This window comes from Phacochoerus africanus, chromosome 8, assembly GCF_016906955.1.
Source record: "Phacochoerus africanus isolate WHEZ1 chromosome 8, ROS_Pafr_v1, whole genome shotgun sequence".
Classification (NCBI taxonomy): domain Eukaryota; kingdom Metazoa; phylum Chordata; class Mammalia; order Artiodactyla; family Suidae; genus Phacochoerus; species Phacochoerus africanus.
In genome coordinates this window covers 53462334-53478354 of record NC_062551.1, presented here as the reverse complement: position 1 = coordinate 53478354, position 16021 = coordinate 53462334, and positions in this window count along the sequence as shown.

Genomic DNA, 16021 nt, shown 5'->3' with positions numbered 1-16021 from the left:
TTATCTTCACTAATTGGTGGTATTTTTTTTCGATTTCACATGTAAGTGATATCACACAGTATTTATCTTTCTCTGTTTTATTAGCATAATGCCCTCTAAGTCCATCCATGTTGCTGCAAATGTCAAAATTTCATTTTTTTTACGGCTGAGGAATATTCTTTATATGTATATATTATATATATATAAAACCTTCTTTGTAAATTCATCTGTTGATGGGCACATAGCTTATTTCCATAGCTTGGCAATTGTAAGCAATGCTGCTGTAAACACTGGGGTGCATTCATCTTTTCAAATTAGTGTTTTTGTTTTCTTCCGATATATGCCCTGAAATAGACTTGCTGGGTTATATGGTGGTTCCGTTTTTATTTTATTTTATTTTATTTTAATTTAATTTATTTTATTTTAGGCCGCCTCATGGCCTATGGAGCTCCCGGGCCAGGGAACAAATCCAAAGCCATGAACTAAGCTCCAGCTACGGCAATACCAGATCCGTACCCACTGTGCCGGCCAGGGACTGAACCCACATCCTAGCTCTCCCAAGACACTGCAGTTCCCATTGTGCCACAGCGGGAGCTCCTATTTTTAGGTTTTTTTTAGACAAACACATCTTTAGAGTCACTGCAATCCCAATCAAAATCTCCCCAAAGGGTGTTTTTGTAGAAACTGACAAGACGATTCAAAATCTATACGAAAATTTAAAGGCTCTGGAATAGTCAAAACAATTTTGGAGAAAAAAAAAGTTAAGAACTCATACTCCCTGACTTCAACATTACGGGGGGGGGGGGGGGGGGGGGTTTTGTTTGTTTGTTTTTGCTTTTTAGGACCTCACCCGCAGCATGTAGGGTTTCCCGGGCTGGGGTCTAATCGGAGCTGCAGCTGCAGGTGTACATCACAGCCGCAGCAACACCAGATCCTTAACCCACTGAACGAGGCCAGAGATCGAACCCGCAACCTCATGGTTCCTGGTTGGATTCACTTCCGCTGAGCCACGACAGGAACTCCAAGACTTTTGTAATGCTACAATAATATAGACAGTGGTATTTTATAGGCTAAATCAATAGATAAGCGGGACAGAACAGACTTCAGAAATTAACCAAAACTTTAGGGTCAATTGATTATTTAAAAAAAAAAATTAAGGCGTTCCCTCTGTGGCTCAGCAGGTTAAGAATCTGCAATAGTGTCTGTGAGGATTCGGGTGCAATCCCTGGCCTCACTCAAGATCCTCACTCAAGATCCTCACACAAGCTGCGGCACAGGTCGCCTGTGTAGCTTGGATCTGGTGCTGTGGTGGCCGTGGCTCAGGCCCACACCTGCAGCTCTGATTTGACTCCTAACAGGGAATTTCCATATACTGTGAGTGCAGCCCTCAAAAAGGAAGAAAAACATTTTTAAGGTGTGGTAATATTATAGGTAACTTTTTTAATGAATCATAAATTATATATCAAAATGTAAGCGTCACTAAACATGCAGATATTTTAAAACAATAGTTTCTTATTTTTTATGGAGATACAGTTGATTTCCAATGTCATATTAGTTTCAGGTGTACAACAGTGATTCCAAAACTTTAGAGGAGTTCTCGTCGTGGCTCCGTGGTTCATGAACCTGACTAGTACCCATGAGAAATTGGGTTCGATCCCTGGCCTTGCTCAGTGGGTTAAGGATCCGGCATTGCCATGAGCTGTGGTGTAGGTCGCAGATGCAGCTAGGATCTGGCATTGCTGTGGCTTTGGCATAGGCTGGCAGCTGCAACTCCAGTTGGACCCCTAGCCTGGGAACCTCCATATGCCGCAGATGCTGCCCTAAAAAGACAAAAAGACAAAAATAAATAAATAAATAAACATCCTTTTTTTTTTTTTTTTGGTCTTTTTGCCACTTCTTGGGCCGCTCCCACGGCATATGGAGGTTTCCAGGCTAGGTGTTGAATGGGAGCTGTAGCCGCCGGCCTACACCACAGCCACAGCAACGTGGGATCCAGCCACATCTACAGCCTACAGCACAGCTCACGGCAACGCCGGATCCTTAACCCATTGAGCAAGGCCAGGGATCAAACCCGCAACCTCATGGTTCCTAGTCGGATTCAATAACCACTGAGCCACAACGGGAACTCCGTAAACCATCCCATCTTTATCAGTTTATCAGTGGATGAATATGTAGGTTGTTTCCTTTTTTTTTTTTTGTCTTTTTGCTATTTCTTTGGGCCGCTTCCGCGGCATGTGGAGGTTCCCAGGCTAGGGGTTTAATCGGAGCTGTAGCCACCGGCCTACGCCAGAGCCACAGCAACTCGGGATCCGAGCCGTGTCTGCAACCTACACCACAGGTCACAGCAACGCTGGATCGTTAACCCACTGAGCAAGGGCAGGGACCGATCCCGCAACCTCATGGTTCCTAGTCGGATTCGTTAACCACTGAGCCACGACGGGAACTCCCGTAGGTTGTTTCCATATCTTGCTATCATAAACAATGCTGCAATGCACAGTGGGGTGCGTGTATCTTTTCAAAATAATATTTTCATTTTCTTTGGATATATACCCAGGAGTGGACTGCTGGATCATATAGTAATTTATTTTGTGTGTGTGTGTCTTTTTAGGACCGCACCCAGGAGGTTCCCAGGCTCAGGGTCAAATCAGAGCTACAGCTGCCGGCCTAGACCACAGCCATAGCAACGCCAGATTGGAGCTGCATCTGCGACCTACACCACAGCTCATGGCAATGCAGGATCCTTAACCCACTGAGCAGGCCAAGGATCGAAGCTGAGTCCTCATCGATCCTAGTCGGGTTCTTTAACCACTGAACGACAAAGGGAACTCCAGTGGTTCTCTTTTTAATTTTTTGAAAAACCACCATACTGTTTTCCCAGTGGCTGCACAAACTTACATCCCCAGCAACAGTATATAAGAGTTCCCCTTTTCTCCACATCCTCACTAACATTTGTTTTTGTGGGGTTTTTGATGATAGCTATTCTGACAGGTGTAAGGTGATATCTCTTTGCCGTTTCGATTTGCATTTTTCTAATGATTAGTGATACTAAGCATATTTTCATGGGCCTATTGGCCAACTGCATCTCTTCTTTGGAAAAATGTCTCTCTAGCTCTAGTGCCCATTTCTTAATCAAGTTTTTTTTGGGGTGGTGGGGGCACTCCCATGGCATGTGGAAGTTCCTGGGCCAGGGATTGAACCCACACCACAGCAGTGACCAGAGCCTTATAACCAGGATCCATAAGAAAGACTCCTTCAACTCAATAAAAAAAGCAGTTGGAAGAGACCCTTCACAAAAGATATATAAATGCCTAATAAGTGCACAAAAAGATACTGAACTTTATATGTCATTAGGGAAATCAAAATTAAAACCACAGTGAGATACTACACATGAACACCAAAAGGGTTACAACGAAAAAACCAACATCACGAATGTTAGTAAGGTCGTGAGAAACTGGAACTCTCATACCTTTTGGTGGGAATAGAATGGTCCCATCACACTGCAGAACTGCCAGGTTGTTTTCTATAAAGATAATTATTTTAATCTTGTACATGGATACTCCACTTCTAGATATTTATCCAAGAGAAATGATAACACATGTCCACCTTAAGCCCTGTTGGACATCTTCATAAGCAGCTCTTTTTTTTTTTTTTTTGTCATACTAGTCCCAAATGAGAAACCACTCAAATATCTGCTGAGCTGTAAAAGAACAGAGTGTGATACAGCCATGAAACGGAATACTATTCAGCCATCAAAAAGGCACAAAAGGAACAACCTATCACATGTACAATATAATGGATGAGTCCCAAAAGCCTTATGCTGAGTGAAAAAAGCCAGATGCAAAGAATGCCATAGTGTGACTTATTATAATAAGAACTCTATCTTTGGTTTTTGTCCCATTCTTGGCACAAAGCTCCTAAAACCTTGGAATTTCCTGTGAGGAGAGGGATCAGGATGTCTTTTGTTATGTAAATGAAGGAACGGTTGGAAAGCCCTAGGTGATTTAAAGATGGGCTGACTGCCTGGGATTAGAGGGTTTGGTTTTCAGTCCTCTGTGATCACTCCCCACCCTCCTACCCCTTCCTGGGGTGTGAGAGGAGTTAGAGGTGGAGGTGGTGTTCAAATGCCAAGGACCAAGGATTTCATCAATCATCATGCTTATGTAATCCCAGACACGGCTTGGATCTGGCGTTGCTGTGGCTGTGGTGTAGGTCGGTGGCTCCACCCCCAATTCAACCCCCAGCCTGGGAACTTCCATATGCCACACACCTGTGGCCTGAAAAAGCAAATAAAGAAATTTTTGAAAATACAAATAGAGAAATAAATGGAAGAACGGAGGAAACGCTGAATGCCCAGAGATGCCCATCAGGGCATCTGTCAGAATTGAGGACCCGCGGTTCACAGACCCTCAAAAAAAAAAAAAGGATGGGGTTCTAAGAGCTTTGAGGTTGTTGAACCAGAATTTATCTGTGTGCTGAGCATGGACCAGGAAGCTCATGCGTTTGGGAGTCTTTTTAGTCTCATCATCTCTGTCTCTTCATCTGGCTGTTCAAATCCTTCCATAGCAAAATGGTAATCTAGTGAATAAACGTTTTCCCGGAGTTCTGTGGGCCCACTCCAAGAACGAAAGCCAAGGAGAGGATTGTGGGAAACTCTGATGGATGACTGGCTGGTCAGGAGCACAGGTGAAAACCTGGACTTGAGATTGATGATGCGAGGGTAAGAGGGCAGCCTTCTGGAACTGGGTCCTTAACTCGTGGACTCGGATGCTCTCTCCAGGCAGAGAGACAGAAATGGAGTTAATTGCTTGGTCATGTTAGAAAACACCCATCAAACTGTGTAATTCCAAAGTTCGAGAACCACAAAAAAATCTTTTTTAAATCAGATAATGGTTGCCGGGAGCCGAGGGGTGAACAATGAGGAGTGACCAATTCCTGGGTACAGACAGGACTTCTTTTGGGAGTGATGAAAGTGTTCTGGAATCAGACAGTCACAATGGCTGCACAATCTTGTGAACATGCTGTGTAAACACCACTGAACTACTTTTTTTTTTTTTTGTCTTTTTGCCATTTCTTGGGCCGCTCCCTCAGCACATGGAGGTTCCCAGGCTAGGGGTCTAGTCAGAGCTGTGGCCACCGGCCTACACCACAGCCACAGCAACGCCAGGTCCTTAACCCACTGAGCGAGGCCAGGGATCGAACCTGCAACCTCATGGTTCCTAATCAGATCCATTAACCACTGAGCCTCGATGGGAACTCCCTGAACTGTCTACTTTAAATGATGAGTCTTGGAGATCCCATTATGGTTCATTGGGTTACAAACTCAACTAATATCCATGAGGACGCAGGTTCAATCCCTGGCCTTTGTCAGTGGGTTAAGGATCCGGCGTTTCCCTGAGCTGTGGTGTAGGTCACAGGCACGGCTCGGATCCCGAGTTGCTATGGCTGTGGTATAGGCTGGCAGATGTTACTCCAATTTGACCCCTAGCCTGGGAACCTCCATACAGACAAATAATAATAATAATAGCAATTAATATAAATAATATTTAGGTCCAGGCTTCTTTGCTCATCGAAACCAGTGTCCTTGATGGCCCCGCTACACTCATCCCAGAATTTTAACAGGCCTTTCACCCAGACAGACACACACACACACACACTGCAGGGCCTCTCCAGGTTTTGAAATTTACCAAAGACCCAGAGAGCTTGGTTGAGATCGGTTTATATCTCAATATCAATTACTGTATTCAAAGTTAAAACTGAGGAATTTTTTTTAATATTTTAAAATATTTTTAATTTATTAAAAATATATTTTAGGAATTCCCTTTGTGGCTCCTTGGTTAATGAACCCGAACCCGACTAGGATCCATAAGGATGTGGGTTCAATCCCTGGCCTCGCTCAATGGGTTAAGGATCCGGCGTTGTCATGAGCTGTGGTGTAGGTCACAGACACAGCTTGGATCCTGTGTTGCTGTGCCTGTGGTGCAGGCCGGCATCTGGAGCTCCGATTCGACCCCTAGCCTGGAAACCTCTATATGCCGCAGGTGCGGCCCTTAAAAACACACACACATTTATATACATATATATAAATAAGAAATGTATTTAAAACTCTGTCTTTAAAAAAAATTGAATATTTTCCTTGAACACCGCAAAGCTGCAAAATGCCTCATGTCAGAGGTAGACCTCAGGGCTCTCCAGAAGCTTGCTGGCAGGTCAGACCTTTCCAGAACCTTCCCAGCCCAGGAACCCCAGGTTCTCTTTGAGGACCCTGATCAGACCCCACAGATGTTCACACCTGTACCCTGGTCCCTGTCTCCAGAACACCCTGTAACTCCCAAAGGAACAAAGAGGGAGGAAAGAGTGAGTAGGAAAGCGAGATATAGGTTCACGGTACATTTTGATAACTTTTTAAATTCAACCTTGTTTAAATTAACAGTCAGGGAGTGCGCATGCGCCCCTCTGCCCGCCGCCCCCCTGCCCGCCGCCCCTCCATCTCTTCATCGCAGCCGACCCGAAGCCCTCCTGCGGCCGCCCCAAACCCCTGGGGCTCCCCGCAATCGCTCCTCTCCCCCTGTGCTGGTCCCATTTAGCAAATGCTCCAATCCTCTTAGGCCAGGCCGGCCTCAGCAGAGCAGGGAGAGAATTAGATCAGATTTGGGAGGGGGGACACTCATGTGACAGGCTGGGTGCGGGGAGGGGAGGGGACAGACCGTTGGCATAGACTGCTTATTTGAAACGAGGAGGTCTGAGGCGTCTCACACACTGAGACCCCCAGGACATGGGGCGAGGGACACCGGGAGACAAGCTGTCTTATTTATCTGTTTATTGTCTTTTTAGGGCCGCACCTGCCGCATGTGGAGCTTCCCAGAGCTGGGAACTAATCAGAGCTGTAGCGGCCGGCCTATGCCACAGCCACAGCAACACCCGATCCTTAACCCACTGAGTGAGGCCAGGGATTGAACCTGTGTCCTCGTGGATGCTAGTGAGATTGAGACGAACTGTCTTACCTCCCCGCCCCCATTTCCTACCTTGGCCTGTCACCTCTGTGGGAGCCTGACACTTCTGCCTGTGTCTTCAGATTATCTCCGCGGTCTTTAGGGAGCCTATTTTCGCCTCTAGAATGAGGCACTCTAGGCATGCGGGTTTTTGTAGGGCAGATGTTGGCAGCCTGGGGGTTGTCCTCAGGAGTGCCCTCCACCCCCCACTCCCATCCCCAAGGCTACCCATCCGAAGAGAGCCCCAGGAACTCACAGGTTCCAAACACCCTGGTCTTTCCAGAACCTTCTGAATAGGGCGGGACCGGAGGTGGGTGGGGGAGGTCAGAGGATGAAAGCTGCCTGGTCAGGGAGCTTAGGTTCACCTCTTCCGTGGACCTGGAAGAGAATGCTTGGCTGGGAATTTTCACAACTCTGCCCCAAATTTAGATTAGATCTCAGAGCTTATTTTGCCTGGGCAGCCCTGCCCTTCCAAGCTCCGAGTTGACTTTCGACATTTTCTGCTACGATCTTCTGAGTCGTTATGTTTTTGTTTTTGCCTTTTTGCCATTTCTTGGGCCGCTCCCTCGGCATATGGAGGTTCCCAGGCTAGGGGTCGAATTGGAGCTGTAGCCACCGGCCTACGCCACAGCCACGTGGGATCCGAGCCTCGTCTGCAACCTACACCACAGCTCACATTAACACCGGATCCTTAACCCACTGAGCAAGGCCAGGGATCGAACCCACAACCTTATGGTTCCTCGTCGGATTCATTAACCACTGAGCCACAACGAGAACTCCACGAGGTTGTTATGTTCTGTGAAAATACTTCCACCTACTTCCACCGCGGAACTCTCAGGATTCATTTCTGCTCCTGTTTTCTGGAAAACTCTGATTGCATTTTCATCAGCTGGTCACTCCCCCACCTTGTTTTATGCGTTTCTGTTTGAAGACACTTTATTTACTCTATGTTGTTGATTCTTTCGCGTTGAACTGAGGCAGCTAGAACTCTGGCCTGAGGAAGCTTATCTCGAACACCTGCCTTCCCTGTAAAATACATCCTTGCTGTCTGGGAAAGAACAGCAGGCGGCATTTCAGCACTGGGCTTGGGGGCATTTTAAACAGTGACATCCGAGCTCCCAGCCCGGCTCAACGGAAACAAACACGACTGGGAATCATGAGATTGTGGGTGCACCCTTAAAAAAAAAAATAGCATTGCATTCATTCATATACTTTTTAATGGTGAACATGAGACATTTGTATATTTGTATTGCTATGGATTCACATAACAAAGGCTCACCCATTTAAAGTCTATAATTCAGTGCGTCTTCATTTTTTCACAGTCATGTATCCGGCATCACCATCTGTTGTAGAACTTTTTTATCACCCCGAATAGAAACCCCATTCTTGCCACCTGCCGGTCCCAATTCCCCTTCCCCCAAGTTCCTGCAAATGGCCTAATATTTTCAGGGCAGTGTGGATCAATACTTCTTTCCTTTTTATGGTGAAAAAATATTCCATTGTATGGTTAAAAGACATTGTCTTCCTCCTTTCATCAGGGGATGGATGTTTCTATTAGAGTTCCCAAACCAGGGGTCAGATCTAGGCCACAGCTAGGGCAACACAAATCCTGAACCCACTGTGCCTGGGCCAGGGATCGAACCTGCATCCCAGCGGTCCAGAGACACCACCCACCCCATTATGCCACAACAGGAAATCCTGATGTTTCTGTTTAATTACTACCTTTTGACTCTCGTGAATAGCGCTGCCTTGAATATTTCCATATGTCCATCACACATTTTCCTAAAATAGTATCAGTGAGTTTGTCCATCTATTTACACTTTTTTTTTCTTTTTTAGGGCCGAACCCGAGGTATATGGAGGTTGCCAGGCTAGGGGTCAAATTGGAGCTACGGCTGCTGACCTATGCCACAGCCACCACAGCTCATGGCAACACCAAATCCTTAACCCACCGAGTGAGGCCAGGGATCGAACCTGCATCCTCATGGATCCTAGTTGCTTTCATTACCACTGAGCCAAGATGGGAACTCCTATTTATGCTGGTATTGGCCAAATAATCTGCTACGCTGCAAAATCTTTGAAGGCAGGGTCATTGCTGTCCTGGTCACTCCTGGTTTCCCAGCATATTTAGGAGGCTTGACAGCATGGTCCATAGGGAAAGTTGATGGATCAGGGAATTTTCCAATATCCAACACTAAGTAGCAGTTCAAAGCAATGAACTGGGCCTGTAATAACAACATCTAGATGTGTTATTTATTTTTTATTATTTTTTAAAATACAGTATAGTTGGAGTTCCAGTTATGGTTCAGCAAGTTACAAACCCCAACTAGTAGCCATGAGAATGCCAGTTCAATCCTTGGCCTCACTCAGTGGGTTAAGTATCCGGAGTTGCTTCAAGCTGTGCTGTAGTCACAGACCTGGTTTCAATCTGGTGTTACTGTGGCTGTGGTGTAGGCAAGTACCTGCAGCTCCAATTCGACCCCTAGCCTGGGAACTTCCACATGCCAAGAGTGCTACCTGAAAAAGAAAAAACGGGGGAAAAATGTTACATTTAGGAAAAGAAGATGTGAGATGTGTGTGTGTGTGTGTGTGTATATATATATATATATATAGTGGAATATTACTAAGCCATAAAAAAGAATGAAATAATGTCATTTGCAGCAACATAGATGGACCTAGAGATGATCATACTAAGTGAAATCAGTCAAAGATAAATATCATATGATAGCACTTTGATGTGGAATCGTAAAAAATGATACAAAAGAACTTATTTACAAAACAGAAACTGACTCGCATAAATAGCAAACAAACTTGTGGTTACCAAAGGGGAAGGAGGGAGGAGGGATAAATTAGGAGTTTGGGATGAGCAGATACACACTACTCTACGTAAAATAAACAACAAGGACCTCTGTATAGCTCAGGGAACTGTATTCAATATCTCATAATAAACTATAATGGAAAAGAATATGAAAATGAAAGATATGTGTATATCAGCATCATTTTGCTGTATGCTACACACTAACACAACCTTATAAATTAACTATACTCGAATTTTTTTAAAAAATTGTTTTTCTTTTTATGGTCACACCTGTGGCATATGGAAGTTGTCTGGCTAGAGGTGGAATCAGACCTGCAGTGCTGACCTACAGCGCAGCCACAGCCACATCCGATCTGTCACCCTCTGAGCGAGGCCAAGGATTGAACCCACATCGTAATAGACACTCTGTTAGGTTCTTAACCTGCTGAGTCTCAACGGGAACTCCTAAAAAGATTTTAAGATTTATGGTTAATTTCCTTTAAAAAGTAGGGAGAAGGTGGCATCCGAGTCATATGTATAGAACGAGGACATGACTCCCCTGGTGACGGCTGTTTCACCGAGTGTCTTGGTGACCAGTGTCTTCCCAGCCACCTAAGAAGCAGAAAAGCTGTCCAGTTGCAGCAGCACGAGGCCAGAAAGGAAGCAGAGTAAAGATCCACTTATGGTCAGACGCCCCCGCGAGCGGAAGTTCAGAGCGTGATGGAAACCAAAAACCAAGCTCTCCTGACTCTGCTTCGCCTCCTATCCCATCATTTAGTCAATTGTCATCTCGCGCTGATGACAATAAAAGCCCCCGGGGGGAGGAGCATCGTAAGGCGTGTCCTCCCCTGACCCGGGTCCCCAGGAGACCCGGCGCCAGCCAGGAGTTCAGTCTGATGCGCAGACCCTGGTCCAAGCAGCCCGGGGAGCCGGGAAGCTGGGCTCCTGGGACCCAAGTTCCTGAGTCCACCAGGCAAAGCAGACCCAGTCCATTCACCCGCCAAGGAGAAGGGCAGCACCCAGGCCGTCTTAGCACAGAGGGTTCCTGGAGGCTCCTAGGACAGGGCCCAGAGCAGCAGCTGATCAATAATCAAAGGATTAATCCATCACTTTGAGTCCTGCCAGGGAGTGGGGCTGAGGGTGGGGCCGGAGAGGGTGGGTCCCAGGGCCCTGAGGGTGTGTGGGGCAGGAAGCTGGGATATAGGCCCCAGGCCCTGCAAGCAGAGCCTCAGACGCAGACAGCAGAGCACCAGTGAGGACTCAAGCGCTGGAATCGAGAGATTCCATGAGAATGAGTGAGTCTGGGCCGCCAGGGGCGGGCTGTGAGCTGGGCTGTGGTGGGGGGGGGGGGGGTTGGGTCCCATGGCTGGGGCTGGAGGCCTCCTGGGCACCCAGAGACGGGCCCAGGGCTCCCAGGGGGTTTCCTGGGCGGTGCTGTGGGAGGACTTAGTGGGGTTTGGGGAATGGAATCCCATTCCTGGGCCCAGATGAGCAGAGAGCCTGGCACGCAGTGGCCCCTTCAGCCCTTGGCTAGGAGAGCCTGCCTTGCCTGTCGTCCCAGGCTGGGGGCCCTGGAATATCCCAGAAGCTGTGAGCAGGCCCATTTCAAAGCTGTGGATGCTGAGGACCAGAGAGGGGCAGGGGCTGGGGCTGGGGCTGGGGCTGGGCGGTGGAGAGCCGGGGTCTGACCAAGCACACCTGTCCAGGTGTCACACCTTCTCCTCGCACCGCCTCCTTCCTGCCCCCAGGCCTGAGCCCCACCTGCTCCCCAGGGCCTGGCCCAGCCAGGGGCTGGGTGCCAGGCAGGCTGGGCTCAGCCACCCTGTCGCCCCCTTGGCCAGGTGCCACGAGCCGTTCAGGACACCCGAAGAGGCAGCGGCAGGAGCGCACGGTGTACACCAAAGTGCAGTTGGAGATGCTGGAAAAATTCTTCAAGAAGAATGAGTTTCCGGGCTACCAGGACCGCCTGCGCCTGGCGGCCAGCCTCAGGCTAGAGGAGCACAAAGTGCAGGTCTGACCCCCTCCCTCTCCCCCCTCCCCCCTGCACAGGACCCGCTCCCACCTCGCCCACCACCTACCAAGGGCACCCACAGGCAGCGCGGCAGGTGGGGCGCAGCGAGGCCAGAGGGGCCGAGTGCCGCCCTGGGTCACAGGCGAGCAAGGGGTCTCCCGGGTGTAGACCCACGGCGGGTCCCCGAGTCCACCTCAACCCGGTGCCAGCCTGATCCAGCCCCGCTGTTGCCCCCCCGGGGTCTCCACGCATCCGGACCTCGGGACCTCTGACCCCGGGGACCCTCTCGCGCAGACCCCTTCCTGGCCCCTGGGCTCGCAGGGGCCCCAGCCCTGCCCCTCCTGCCCTCTGCCCCCTCCCCGGGGGCCTCCTGAACCCCAGGGGCCTCTAACTGGGTCGGGGGGGGGTGTCGGTGGGGAGGGGGGGAGCAGCCTCAGAGCCGCCTGCCTCTCACCCCTGGTCCTGCTCCCCTGTCCCCCAGGTCTGGTTCAAGAATCGCCGGGCCAAACGCTCCCGGCTGGAGAGACTGGCCAAGGGCCAAGGCCAGGGGGCCCCCGATGCTCCCACCGACCCCGGCGCCCCCGGCCCCGCGCCTGCCCCTGCCCCTGCCCCCGTGGTTGTCGCCGCCGCCGCCGCCTCCGCCGCTGCCGCAGGCCCCGCGTTCCCAGAGGACCCGGGTTTCTGGCGCCCCCCTCCGCCCAGCCCCGCGGGGATGCTCCCTGCCCCGGAGCCCAGCGTCTCCAGCGGCGGCCCGGCCCTGTGGGGCCCGGCCCAAGGCGCCCGGGCGGAGGTCCTGGCTGTGCCAGCGCCAGTGCCAGTGCCAGCGCCGGCTCCAGGGTGGCCTCAAGACCCCTACGATCCGACCTTTTGTCCGGGGTCTTGTCCAGTTCCTGATTTTACAAAGATATTCTCACGCCAGGACCCCTCCCAGGAGGGCCCCCCTCCATTGATGTCTGAGCACCAGAACGGGGATGACTCTCTGGATGAGAACGACTTGGCCCCAGGATTCATGAATTTATAGAGTCATTTGTCCTGAAAAATTCTGCAGACCCCCAAGGGCCCAGAGGGGAGCCGGGTGTGTGTGTGTGACCCACTCGGATGTGGGACTCAGAGCCGGCTATTTTCTAACAGCTGGTTGCTCCCATCAACTTGACACACCTACAGTGATCCAGCCTGGGGGCATTTTTGTGTCACTGTGAGGCCATCAAGAGTTGCGCAAATCATTTCTGTATTTCTGTCAATTTTTTTTTTTTTTTTGGTTGTGGAAATTCCTGGGCCAGAGGGGCAGGGGGCTCGGGATTGAACCCACGCCACAGCCACGACTGGAACTACTACAGTGACAACGCTGGATCCCTCACGCTCTGAGCCTCAAGAGAGAACAGCAGAGAACAGCAGCGGCATTGCTGCTTGTGGTGTGTGTTCCAGCTTGGTGGACGCTGCCTGAGAAGTTCCCATGCGACCTCGACCAGCCCGTGTAGGACTTGAGACTTTATATGTTTGCTGATCTGCTGTTTTAGTGGCTCCTTTGTTGTTTTCATAATTATATTTCCAGTGATGGAGAAGTTAAGCTTCAATCAGACATTGGCAATACTTGTGAATGCTTTTTTCACTCATTTGTCTTCATTTGTTCAAATTTGTCTATGCTTTCGGTAATTATAATTGTTGCAAACATTTTTCCCATGTGTGTTTTTGTAATAAGTAAAGTTTCTTTTTTTAAGTATTGTCTGTTTCAGTGCCCCTCATCATCTGTAAAACAAAATGAATTTTTTTATTTCTTCAAAAATTTTAAGTGGTAGAGTTCCCGTCATGGCTCAGGGGTAACAAACCCAACTAGAATCCATGAGCACATGGGTTCAACCCCTGGCCTCAGCTCAGTGGGTTAACGATCCGGTCTTGCCAGGAGCTGCGGTGTGTGTTGCAGACAGGACTCAGACCCCAAGTTGTGATGGCTGTGGTGTAGGCCGGCAGCTGCAGCTCTGATTCGACCCCAAACCTAGGAACCGCCATATACCGAGGGTGTAGCCCTAAAAAGCAAAAAAAATAAAAAATAAAAAATAAATGATTTGCCCTTGGTGTCAGCCTGAGGTCCCCAGCCTACTGTGCTCAATATTACTCAAGGGTTTGAGGGGAAGAGGGAAGAATTGCTCTTTTCCCTCTGGAATTAATGCTTTTTCTTTTTTCATTCATGTTTAAGAAATCTATCGTTATCACAGGATTATAAATATAATTGCTTCCTTCCCTAAAAATCTTTACAATTTGAACTCCCACATTTAGGTCTGATGACATCTAGAATTGATTGTGGATGTACGGCATGAGGTAGGGATTTCTTTGCTGTTTTTCCTTGTGAATTACCAATGGTCAGCTGATGGAGAGGCTGGTTAATTTCTCATAAATCAGAGATCCATTCATAGATGGAGTGGTATCTACAATGTCTGAATCTGGGGTCCATGGTCTCTGTAACCCTTTACCAACTACACGGCCCCCCTGTCTCCACTTTCTCTGCTCCCCACTGTTGCCATCCTGACCCCTGGGTCTCCCTACAGCCAGTTTTCTGGCCCCATCCTGTTCCCATTTAGCAAATGCTCCGATCCAATCCTCTTAGACCAGGCCGGCCTCAGCAAAATATAGCGAGAATTAGCAGGGATTTATAGGTCCATGTGACAGGCTGTGGCTTGGGGGTGGAGAGACAACTGTCAGGATATAACAACCCCCCCCCAATGCTTATCAGAGAGACCCCAGTAGGAATGTAGACAGGAAAACAGAGAAACCACAGGGAGAATTAGGAGCAAAGAAGGAGAGAGACAAGAGGCAAAGAGGAGATAGAGAGGGGCAGAGAGGGAGAGATGGAGGGGCAGAAACAGGGGGACACTGAGGAACCCAAGTCTTGCACGCAAGAGCATAAAGAGCTGTAGGGGACTATTACATGTTTTTCTTTCCACGCCTCGTGACTTTATTTCTACATCCTGTAAAAAGACCACCACAAGCAGAAGTGCATTTAGAGAAAGAAAGGGTTTTTATTATCATAAATATGTATAAATGGTGTGTACATGTAAAAAAGAGGTTTGTGTGGTAGTGATGGAATCCTAGTTCTTTGCACAATGACTGGCGCATACTGCTTAAAAGGCCAGACCGTTTTTCTCCCGTGGCTGGCTTCCTCCATCCCTCTCTTACACCCACTTCCTTTATATTTTATTTTTTAAATATACATCCAGTGACCATGTCAATACGGCGAGCCGTCACGGCCAAGGAGGATGTCCCCTTGCATACCTTCCCCCTCTCTGCTTCTCCCTATCTCCTCTCTGTCCCTCTGTCCCCCCATCTCCCTCTTCCTCTATCCCACCCTCCTGGCCCCTGGGGCTCCCCACAGTCAGTCCTCTGACCCTATCCTGGTCCCATTTAGCAAATGCTCCAATCCTCTTAGGCCAGGCCGGCCTCAGCAGAGCAGGGAGAGAATTAGATCAGATGGGAGGGAGGGAAGGGGTCATGTGACATGTGACAGAGGTGGGGAATAGATGTAACGGGGTGGACAGCCCTGGGGTCTGCTGGGATATAACAGAAGCTCTTCCTGCTTATCTAACAGACCCCATTCGGCATAGACATAGAAAGAAACAGGAGCAGAGAGGGGAGACACAGAGGCAGAGGCACCGACCAGTTAGAATTAGTCTCTCTCACTCATAGTTGGGTTCAGCATCTTTTGTTTTGTTTTGTTTTGTTTAAATGGAGCTCCCGGGCCAGGGATCAGATCCAAGCTACAGTTGCCGGATCCTTTAACCCATTGCGCCAAGCCAGGTGTCGAGCCTGCGTCCCGGGTCTCCAGAGACGTTGCTGATTCTGTTTCGTCCCAGTGGGAACTCCAGCGTTGGGTGTCTTGACGCCTGAGGGCCGGGAGATTCTGTTCTCTCCAGATTTCTGGGAGTCACAGATGCTTATCTCTAAGTAACATTTCCCTCTGGGAGTAATGAGTTTTTTGGCATAAAGGCTGCCTCCAGATCTGAGGCAGGAAAAATCCAGGTGAGCCTGGAACCTCCTGTCACGCCAAACATACAAAGCTCTCCGAGGGTTCCATCCAAAGACTCGGGGGCTACCCTGAAGGGAAAGCAAAGGCGGAACCTTTGTGCTTTGAAAGAAGAACAGCTGGGAGTTCCCATCATGGTTCAGTGGTAAAGAACCTGACTAGCGTCCATGAAGATGTGGGTTTGATCCCTGGCCTCGCTCAGTGGGTTAAGGATCCAGTGTTGCCGTGAGC